Source organism: Triticum dicoccoides, chromosome 2B, assembly GCF_002162155.2.
Source record: "Triticum dicoccoides isolate Atlit2015 ecotype Zavitan chromosome 2B, WEW_v2.0, whole genome shotgun sequence".
Classification (NCBI taxonomy): domain Eukaryota; kingdom Viridiplantae; phylum Streptophyta; class Magnoliopsida; order Poales; family Poaceae; genus Triticum; species Triticum dicoccoides.
The window spans coordinates 761,843,966-761,855,903 of NC_041383.1; the positions used below are offsets into that span (position 1 = coordinate 761,843,966).

The 11,938-nt window shown below is 49.6% G+C and overlaps 1 pseudogene; it reads right to left on the reverse strand.

Moving 5' to 3' along the window:
• Nucleotides 1-1,843: 1,843 nt before the first annotated feature.
• Nucleotides 1,844-3,113, reverse strand: LOC119368637 (annotated as a pseudogene).
• Between the last annotated feature and the right edge of the window lie 8,825 nt (nt 3,114-11,938).

An 11,938-nucleotide genomic window follows, 5' to 3' on the forward strand; every position in this document is an offset into this window, starting at 1 on the left:
AAAATGTGAAATGTGCATATAATAATGTTAATCATGTATATATATATTTTTTATCTAAATATAGAATGTGTATAGAATATATAATTTTAAATGTTAATCGTGTATTACAAAAATGTAATGTATGTATGAAAAATGAGGAAGTTACATAAAAAAATGTTCCTGATGTATAAAAAATTAGACAATGTAGATCGAAAATGTAGACATCAAAGGTATGTATTTAAAAATTATTAAGTTAAGTATATGGAAAATGTTCATGTTATATACAAAAATAGAAATAAAAAATATGAAAACCCACAAAGAAACAAAGAAAATGAAGAAAAACAATGAAAAACATAAAAGAAACTGATTAACAAGAAACAACCAACAAAGATTTTAGAAGGCGATGAAAATCTAAATAAAAATGCATACAAAAAACAAAAAGATGCCAAAAAATCAGGATAAGAACAGTGAAAAAGAAAGAGAAACAAAGAAAACCAAAGAAAAACAATGATAACGGAAGATAAGATACAAAGAAAAGCGAAGAAGAAAAGAAAGAGAAGGAAAAACTGGTGGAACCAGAGGGGGAAAAACAGTGAAAACAAAATAAAACAGAAGTTATTAGAAAAAAGAAAAACCGATGAATACCAATGACAAGACAAAAAAAACGAAGAAAATAAATGGGAGAAAATCAGTTCGAGCGACTACAAGGAGCGAGAAAACTGCACTAAATGTTTTGCCGGAGAGGTTTATCTCCTATCCACCAATCTTTTGGGAACCTAATATTTATCATTACTAAGCTAGTGGGGTTGTGGTTGTGGCGTGCTCGGCTATGGCCATGGACTATGCAAGCGATCCTAACTGGGCTAGACGGCAATCGTTTTCATTTCTCATGTTGAACCTTTTTTCAATTAAAATTGCACTCGAAAAATGCGTTTGCTATTGATCAAGAGAGAGAAAATCATGCATCGGCCTCTTCTGTGGAGAAGAAAGCGAGGTGGAGACGGGGCAACGAGAAGGGGGGGTCCAGTCATTTTGACCGGAACTCCGACGCAACGTCGTTGGAAAGAGCTCGTCAGGACCTCTCCGGAGAAGAAACCCTAGCGCCCGAGCCAACTACTCCTCCTTCCCTCCTCCCCACCGTGACCTGGAGACGTCGCCGGTCGTCGCGCAGCCTCCGGTGAAGGTGTTGGCGAGGCTTTGATGCCCTGCTTTGCTCCAGGGAGCTTTGGGTGCCGGGGCACCGAACGTGGATCTATCTAGCGACGTCGACTTCTCTGGTGGGTGACGCTGAATGTGCTGGTCGCCCATCCGGTCGCGCGGGTGGCTGTTGGGCGACGGAGGCGCTTCGCTGCTCCGATCTCCGGCCTTCTTTGTCTGTGCGGCTTCCCGTCCCCCCTTGTCGATCTGGATCCGACCCTTTCAGGCTGCCGGATCTGGCACCAGAGGGTGTGGCGGCGGAGCCTGGAATGGGGGAATCACCTGGTTAACTCTGCATCGACCTCGACGATGACGGCGGCGCTCCGGCTTTGATATTCCCTCCTGAGGGCGTGTTAACCTACCTCTTCCTCCCCTCCTCCCCTCCATTAGTCCCCGGGTGAAAACCTAGTCCTTTGGCCGGCGGGCGGCGGCGCACAGGCGTCCTGGTCCTCGTTGGAGGCGCCGGTTTTGGGTAAGGTTGGGGTGTTGTAGTGTGTGGGTGGCTGCGGTTGCGATGCAGTTGTCGTTCAAGGAAAGGCAGGGAGCACGAGGAGGTGTTGGGTCGGGAGAAGGGAGAAGGTTGCGAAGCCGTTGGATTCCATTCCAATGGTTCTGACGGCTTAAGGCAACAACAAAAAACAGGCTACTGTTTAATAGTCTTGCAAATTACGCTTCACAGTTCACACCACAGAGGACGAACTGAAATTTGACAACAGAGACAAAACAGACTTCGCCATGGATCATGGAAGCAAGCTTTTGATCTCTAGATCTCGTAATGGGTGATGTGGACGACGTCCTCGGGCCTGGACGGCGGGTGGGTCTTGTTCCTCATCCGCAGCTGCATGTACTCGTTGTATCGGAACCCCCTGTACCGCGGAGGCTCGCCGGAGTCCCCCGCGAACTCCGGCAGCGGCTCGACCCACTTGTCGCCGTGGAGGTTGAGGAAGAAGGCGATGGAGTGGCGGTGCGCCCCCGGCCTCCTTACCACCCTGTGCGTGGCGCTCTTGAACTTCTTGTTGCTGAGCACCAGCAGGACGTCGCCCACGTTGACGACGATGCTGCCCTCCACGGGCTCTGCGGGGACCCAGCTGCCGTCTTCCCGAGCACCTCCAGGCCCCCGATGCCGTCCTGCAGGACGAAGGTGATGCAGTTGCCGTCCTCGTGCGCGCTGATGCCGTTGTTCTCGTCGGTTGTCGCCGGGAAGTAGCGAAGCGCGGTGAGGAAGTCGAAGCTGCGGTCGGCGTCGTACTCTGAGAGGAAGCCCGGCGGCAGGCCCATGCACTCGTTCAGGATGTCCTGGATGAGGAGCCCCAGCTCGGTGAGCTTGGCGTAGCACTCCACCAGCGCATCCCTGAAGATGAATTTTCTTTCTTTCAGTTTATATTATAAGACAGGGGAAAGTTGATGCAAAGGAAAAAAAAAATGGGGTTCTGTCTTTTCTCTGCCACACTCACAGTTCAGAATTGAAGCAGAGGTTGCTAAGAACTACTCCGGCCGGTTCAGAAATGAAGAAAGAAATAACCTGAATCCGGCCGGTTCGGCGGGGTAGTGGTTGAGCCCGAGCTTGGGGTTCAAGAGGAGCAGGTACTCGTTCTTGTCCGCGGAGTGCGCGGGCTGCCGCGCGTACCCCACCGGGAGCGGCGCCGCGGAGGCGCCCTCGGCGGGCCGCACCTTGGCCTTCTCCTCATCCGGGAGCGCGAAGAACGCCGCCGACAGGTCGAGCGCGCGCGCCATGAGCTCGCGCGGCACGCCGTGGTTCACCGCGCGGAAGAACCCGGTGGCCTGGCACGCCTCGCGCATGGCCTCGGTGGCCCGGGCGCGCCCGCCCGTGTCCTCAGAGCCTTCCCCGGCGAAGAAGGGCGCCAGATCCACCACGGGGAGCGCGCCGCCGTTGCTGGCCGCCATGCTCGATGCATTGTCCTCTAGGTAGCTTCTTGGTGAAGAGTATGGTGGATGGTGAAGACGCGATCGTTAGAATAAAGAGCTCTTTATGAATGAAATCATCACCCCCCTGCCCCTGGTCTCCCAGTAGGCCACTACCCATCCTCCCCTGAATTTTGATGTGGGTCGGCCGTCCGTTCGCAGAACAAAAAAACAAACTAAGCTGAGGTCAAAGCTCTGTCGCTATCCGGTGAGAGAGAGGAAAACGAAGAGCTGAAATGTGAGTTTGGTGAGAATTTGGAAGCGTGTGACCGACCGTCGCAGGAATATTTAAGGAGCGGGGTGATTAGCCAATCGAAGATGCATATATTGCAAAGATAGCATTTTGTAAGCGAAAATTTGTCTCGGCTGGCATCTCTTGTGAAGCCCTAGAAGATTGTTTAACGAGCTACTACTACAGTAGTTTATAACTTTACATGCGCAGCAGAACAGCTGTTCAGGCGTGATAAGGGCATCTCCAAAATAAAAAATGCTAGAAGTACGGGGTCTTAAATCAAAAATGCCTTTCTGAGCGCGAGCTCAGATGCTCTCTTTATCTCCACGGTTCGTTAGCGATAAGATCGGAAACGGAGCTGTATTCCACCAGCGTATTCTCCGGGGTATTTGATTTCCTGCGACACGCACGGCCCACCCCTGCAACGAATTTAATGCTGGCTGACTGAAAGGAACAGACGGCGACTCACGTTCTGGGCCATGATGTTAACCATTCTAGGCCGGCACATTTATATATTTCACTCACCCACGCCAGCCTTACGCCATTGCCCTTTTTTTTGCCAGGAAAAAAATATGATCGAACCTACCAACGCGGCCACGCCAGCCGCACCCATTGCCTTCTTCTACAATCTTCCTATTCCCTTGTCTGAATGATATTTTGTCCGCCGAGTTTTTGTTGTCTGCCTTGGAGTACTGCTTCAGCACAAACTTTTGTAGACTACCTCAGTTCTCTCCCGGGTCAGTGTGTTTGAAATTCAAACTTTCAAACTGTCTGCAAGCCTTATCTTGCGTTTACTATACAAGTAAAAATGGGATCAAACTTTTGAATGCCCAAGCCATGCAGGCAGACTTAAGTTGAACTAGACAGGACGTTGTCAGGTAATTATTTGTTTTGCCTGAATGCAAAACAGCCCTACTCACTCGATTTTGGACGGCGCAGCTAGCTCCGAAACCACACGACCCCTCCCGGCCTCCCCGTCCATCTTAACTCAATCACAAGTCCAAAACATTTTTAAATATTATTGTATAATTTTAATCTAGTTTTCGCATACAAATAGAACACTGGAATTTTGGTTACACTATAATAGATCAAGGTGGTCACTAAGAGCATCTTCAGCCGTTGGGCCCCCACGGGACGCCTAAAATCGCCGCTTGGGGATGAGCCGGCGCCAAAAAAGGGCCTGGGGGCGAGTTGGCCCCCAGTCGCCGGCCCCAGGGCCGCCCCCAGATGCGCATAATTTTTATATAAAAAAAACATTCAGCGAATTCGTTTAAACACGGCTAAATTTCGGCCAAATTTGGCGTATATTGACATGTTCGGCGGTACATAGCAAATATAACTAAAACAAAAAATCACTGAACGCCGAGTAGTCGCCGCCGTCGTCGTCGGCGGCCTTCTCCTCCTTGACGCGGCCGTCCCACCACAGGTGGCGCCCCTCGCTGTTCTTCGGGCCGCCCACCACCGGCGCCCCGTTGGTGGACGCCAGCCTCTGCTGTTGACGGCACTCGAAGTACGCCGCCCACGCCGCGTGGTTGCCGGGCTGCCGGCGACGTACTGGGGGAGGGCGTGCTGCTCGTCGGTGAGGGAGGCGCGCACGATCTCCACCTCGTGGGCGAAGTAGCGAGGGCGCGCCTCGGCGTCGGGTAACGGGGGGATGGGCACTCCCCCGTTGCTGAGCCTCCACCCCGTCGGCCCGGCGCGCATGTCCGGCGACGCCGGGATATTGGCCTGGAACAGGAGCCACGACTCCTGTTCGCGGAGCGAGCGGCAGCCGAAGCCGTTGGCTGCCGCCTCGTCGCCGGGGAAACACTCGGCCATCGGAATGGGGAGAGGGAGAGGGAGGGCTTGGCGGCGTATGCACGGGAGAGGGAGGGCTCGGCGGCGGCGCACGGGAGAGGGAGAGCTCGGTGGCTAGGGCTGGTGTGGCCAGAGGCGAGCGAGGCCACCGGCTTATATAGCCACGCCGCGCCCGTGTGTACGCGTGCGCGGGAGGGGAGGCATCGACGCGCCGCCCCGTGACGCGCCGCCCGTGAGGAATCAATGGCAAGGCTGACTGGCAGCAGCCTTGTCATTGATTCTCCGCGGGAAACCGAGGCGTTAGGGGAAGACGAGGCGCGGTGTCGCTGACGCGGCTGGCCCGCGTCTCTTTCGCGCCAAAACCGCTCGCCCCGGCGTCCCCAACGCGCCGGGTTTGGCCTGGGTCCGCCGACGCTAATTTCGGCCCAGGCCGGCGAAAATCGGGCTCCTGAGGACGCGACTGCGCTGGTTTTTCGGCGCCGGCGCCAAAAAATCGCCTGGGGAGGCCTTTCTGAGGGCGCGGCTGGAGATGCTCTAACATTTGCTCAACACAACATCAGCAAACTATGGGTATGTAATCTACACACGAAACAAACACGGACGGGAAAAGCCCAGAACAAATGTTTCCACATTCCAACATATAATTTTTCAGTCTCCAACAAATGTTATAATCAGGGCTCGTACTGCAACAAGGCGCCCACTGGGCCAGCATCAAATCACACTACAGTTACAACAATTGCAATCACAAACCTAAACAAACGCCAGCCTCATAGTTCTAATGGCACTAGCCTCACACTTAAGAAAAAGAAAACTAGCTTTTTTGACATCACAACACAGCGCATTAGAAACAGGGCAATCTCATTTCCATTGTCTTCGTGCAACTGTTCTTCCGATGCTCTCCAACACAATAATTCTTGGATCGTCTTGGCTTTCTTGGCAGTTTCGGAACGTCGCCCGTGTCGGGCAAGTTGTTCTCTACACCGGCTTCCCCCTGTGAAACATTATATGTTGTTTAACATTCCTATGATTTTCAGGGGTATAACAAAACGACAACATTCCTGACTGTACTTACCGAGCACCCACATACGATTTTCTTGCATGCATTTGTTCCCTCCACATTCAATCTGCTCTTCCATGTCTTATTACAAAACATTTCTCCAGGAATATAAGTTGTAGGAATCAAAAGCTCTCCGAGCGAGTAAAAGCTTGTACCTAAAGTCGGCACACTCAGAGTTTCTGAAGGGTTCTCTGCATAGCCCCTCACACCCCTCACACAGGAGGGGCATGGTGTCCTGCTAGGGGCTGATGCACCTATCCTATACACAGGCCAAAGGCCATGTATCAGAAATTCTTGCCACATATATTAATACTTATAGGAAACCGTTTTATCTTCAGCCACCAAATTACTCTGAAATTTCATTGCTGGTAGCATTCCCTCAATTCTGAAGTATTAACCGAAAATTGCATCAGGTTCAACGTTTTGATTTTCTATCTCCTGTATTGATAATTAAACGTCAAACATTCCCAACTGTCTTACATAATAGAATCCACTATTCACTACACGTCTTCATGATCATGGATAACTTCTCTCTCGAAAATTAAACGCTGCATCCATACCAGTTCAGACTACGGGATTTAAATCTGACAATCCATTGCTAATTATTATCACACTATAATTCCACAGGCCATGTCCGAGGAAGTCTAGCCACATATATTACAACTTACAGCAGACCGGCTTATCTTCAGCAATCAAATTACTAATAAAGTTCATTACAGGTAGCACTTACTCACTTCTGAAGATCAACAGAAAATTGCATCAAATTCAAAATTTTACTTCTCTATTTTCTGTGTCGATAATTAAACGCCAGACATTCCCAACTGTCTTACAAAATATGAACGCCCTATTCACTATACGTGTCCATGACCATGGTTAAATTCTCTCTAAAAAGTTTAAACGCTGCATCCAGACCAGTTTACTAGGGGTTCCACGTCTGATAATCCATTTCACACTACCATGACCACCAGAACTCAGTCTAATAAATTTACCAGATTCCCAAACCTATTCATGCAAACCTGCTCCATGCCAGCGAAAAATTGAAAACTACACACTGACATTAATGGGGACGCACCTCTTAGCCCAATCAGATGCCTGCAGGTTCATCTTCCCCGTGGACAATTCCGATGCCTGCGGCGAGGCCTTCCGCCTCACGTCTCATCCCTGTGCTGCACATCTCTGCAACCATGCCATTATACCACGACACATACATCAAAACACCAGCACCAACGGGTCTGCTGATCACCGACCAACCTATACCATAGCTAACATGGCTATATTATTGTCATCATCGACGATCTGTGTTTTCCTACATCAGGCTAAATGCAAATACTGTATAGGGTTAGCGCAGGATCATACACTGATTATCCATACACCAACAAACTCACACAGATTGCTCACAAAACAATCGACATCCCTAACCGGTTTCTCAAATGCGATTACCCACGAAGGACAACGGGCTGCTGCTCCAATCCCAACCATGCAATAAAAATTCCAACAGTCAGTACCAATACATCTGATCAGCAACTCATCAATGCACCACACATGTGCTTTGCTAACCAGAAAACAGTTTTTGCCTGCTGCCCTGCATATCTCTCATCCATCTACTTATACCGGGATGCAGACATTGAAACTCCAGCTCCAACGGATCAGACATATCATATTATTGTCATCATCGACGACATGTGTTCTCCTGCACCAGACTAATTGCAAATCCTGTCTGGGGTAACACAGGTGTAGACTGATTATTCATACACCCACATACTCACATATCCATCTGGACTAAATTCCCCGGACGTATCGTATGACATCCACAAAAATAGTTCCACTGCACGACAAACCACACGACACACATTGCATTGCTCACAAATTCAGTTCAAACATCGTCGCTCGATTTATTAAAACCAAACCAGGAAATCACAGAAAGGGATTCTTCATCAGCAGGTCGTACCTCTTAGTCGAGCGAGGAGCCTACTTGTTCATCTTCCCGATGGATAGTTCGGATGCCTGCGGCGACGACTCCCGCCGCCCATCCTGGCCTAGTTTTTTTTTTTTTGAGGGAATCCTGGCCTAGTTGGCCCTCGCAGATGTGCCCGCACGCTCCGCCGGCTGGCTCCACCACCCCCGCACGGCCGCACCCACCATCGATGCGGCGGCGTCGCGCACTACCAGATTCAGCGGCGGTGCCCTTTCATCCACATCCTCTATCAGGGGGAATCTAGATCCAAGCAAGGACACAACGAAAATGGCAGCAGAATCAGACAAACGATTAACCAAACGCAACACACCCCAGAGGAAACATGGATTATGCTCTGCTAACCTGCTTATCGGCAGCATTAGAAACTCCATTGCCGACGAAATCGGGAGCGCCGCCTTTGCTCGAACTCATTACCTGGAACAACGGCCCAAGTGTCCTCCGTGCAGACGAGAAATCACCCAACACTACAGCCGCTCCTAAATTAATTCTACACACCAACCCTCGACGGAAAGCTACCTTCCTGTTCCACGGACCAACATCCTCACCGACGAACTGATCCACGGCTCGGGAAAACATCGAACGGAGTCCGTCGCAAACAACGGACGGAGTACGTTGACGCGGCCCACGTGACATGACAACCGCGTACGTATCTGACAGACCGTGTCATTTTTCAACTCTCCCGTATTCCACCACAAACCCATATGGCACAGATCCCCACACTATACGCAACGTCGTAGATAACGAGCACATATGTGCTCGTGACCAGAAACTCCACGTCCGTCTTACATGCTCTACAGGCTCCTTCCTAACCAACTAAATATTGCCCCCTCTGATTTTCAGGTGAGTGGGGCCCCTCACTCCCTTTAATCCAATCACGATTTGCCAGCTGAAACTCACCATGTAAAACCCTGTAACTGTCCGTCCGTGTAGCATTACTGCTCCAAAATAACCAAAGACAAATCACTTGAGCTCAAATGCGTTTCTTCAACGTATAATGTATATGTATATGTTTTACATCTAGGTTTACATCTGATGTAAAATACATCACCAAGTGATGCAAGTAAAACGGTCAGCCTCACGCGAATCCCCAATCCTTACTTTCTCTTCCCCCACCCACCGCGCGACCACCTCCTTGCCCCCCGGTGCACTATGCCGATGCACCGCCCGTCCGCCGCACCCCGTCGTCGCTAGATCCGGCCTCCCCATCCCTGCCGCGGCCGGTTTCATCGCATTTTTGCCCCCTACCCTCGCCTGCAAATCGGCCGCATCCACCACTTTTTTGCCACCCCGCCACCATCCGATTTGAGCACCTCCATCGTTGTCCTCTTAGCCTCCGGCCTCCCACCCCCACCGCCGTCACTGCCGGAGCCCCCATGCCTAGAATCCGCTTGGCCGCCGCGCGCCTCGGTTCTGCCGCACCCGCACCACCCGCCATGTCGTCGAAGAAGGTCTCCAAGAGCAATATCGGCTTCTTCGGGGTGCGAACGAAGGCGATGATGAAGGAGGAGGAGGTCAGCCCTCGACGGTGATCCCGTCGAATCTAACTCGTCAGGCAAAGATGGCTCGGAGGAGGATGAGTTCTGGGAGTAGTTGCAGAGCCACAATGAGTAATATTACGTTTGATGTAGTTGAAGTAGACTTAGAGTAGTACTAGTTTGCGTGATGTAGTAGTTTGAACTATGTTTAATTATGTTTTATGAACTATATTTGCTTCAAATGAACTTGCTATGTTTGAATTATCTTTCAAATGATATAGTAGCTGAAGTAGTTTTACATCATTTGTTATATATCATCTGTTGGAGTTGAGTGTTTTTTGATGATATAAAATACACTTTTTGTTCATGTAAATTTTACATCTAGCATTTTTTAGTGATGTATTTTGCATTATCTATTGGAGATGCTCTAAGCAATTACAAAACAATAAAAGAAACACACAAAAATGTAACCAATTGTGACATGTGTTGGAAATTAGGAACCTTTTTTTTTGCCACACAAGTTCGACAAATTTATTTAAGCTGTGTGCTAAACAAATTTGTTGTATGCTTTTTACACAATTCACGGATGGTCAGATTTTCCTTTTTTATGAGAACGTAGAAGAGTAAGCTTCTGTTGAATTATAGATGGGCTTTGGCCCATATAAGACAATAATTTCTGTTAATCTCTAAGGCCTATGTAGTTATATGGCAGGTGATGAGAAGTTTAGTACCACTTCACAAGTTGAGAATAGCTGAGACTCCTTTAAAGCATCTATAACAGATGCGCTAAATAAGCTGCGCGCTGATAGAAAAACCCGACTATATAGCGCGTGTTGTCAAAAGTAGCGCTCCAACCACGCTATAACCCCGCGCACGGTAAAAAGGCGAAACCTTCAGGCGCTAGCTCCTCCGCCTGCACCTTCGCGCATTCGCTCCAGTGACCCGTCGGCGCTTCCCCCGCCACTTCGCCTGCTTCTTCCGGTGTCCGCCGCCGCTTCCTCCATCTTCTCTCCTTGCTGCCGCCCCTCGAGCGCACAGTTCCTCCGACGAACAGTGCCGAACGACCTTTTACAGCTCGGCGCCCACAAGGTGTTTGACAAAACACTTGCAAGGTATATATTGCTTCTAACTTTATATTTATAGATGAATTTTGTGCATGTTGTTTGTAGTTTTAAATTAGTGGTACACGCGCTCTACCAATATCCATTGAGACCTTGAAAAGAGAAGTGGTACACACGCGATCGTCCTACACCGTCACCCGCCTCACGTGCGCGTCATGTTTCATGAATGAGCCGAGCTGAGCTTAGACTTATGCCTGCATTTTATTTTTGCCGGTCTGGAATGGCAATTAATCTCAGAGTCCCTGCTGCTGCTGGAGATCGATCGTGCGTGCAACTTGGCGACGGCTGTCGGTGTCAAAACTGTCAGATCTCGGTTAGGGGGGCAAGTTGTGCGTCTAAGGATCGATGGTAACAGGGGACCAGGGGACACAGTGTTTACCCAGGTTCGGGCCCTCTTAAAGGAGGTAAAACCCTACTCCTGCTTGATTATATTCGAAGAGTATGAAGATTACAAGAGTTGATCTACCTCGAGATCGTAATGGCTAAACCCTAGATGTCCAGCTGATACGTCCATTTTGCATCATGCTTTTATATCAATATTTATTGCATTATGGGCTGTTATTACACGTTATGTCACAATACTTATGGTCATTCTCTCTTATTTTACAAGGTTTATCATAAAGAGGGAGAATGCCGGCAGCTGGGATTCTGGCTGGAAAAGGAGAAAATATTGAAAACCTATTCTGCACAGCTCCAAAAATCCTGAAACTCCACAGAAGTAATTTTTGGAATTAATAAGAATTACTGAGCGAAGAAAATACCAGAGGGGCCCACACCCTGGCTAGGAGGGTGGGGGGCGCCCCTCCCTACTGGGCGCGCCCCTATCTCCTGGGCTCCCTGTTGGCCCTCTGGTGCCCATATTCTGCTATATGAAGGCTTTTACCCTGAAAAAAAATCAGAAGCAAACTTACGGGACGAAACTCCGCCGCCACGAGGCGGAACCTTGGCGGAACCAATCTAGGGCTCCGGCGGAGCTGTTCTGCCGGGGAAACTTCCGCCGGGAGGGGGAAATCATCACCATCGTCATCACCAATGATCCTCTCATCGGGAGGGGGTCAATCTCCATAAACATATTCACCAGCACCATCTCCTCTCAAAACCCTAGTTCATCTCTTGTATCCAATCTTGTATCAAAAAGACAAATTGGTACCTGTGGGTTGCTAGTAGTGTTGATTACTCCTT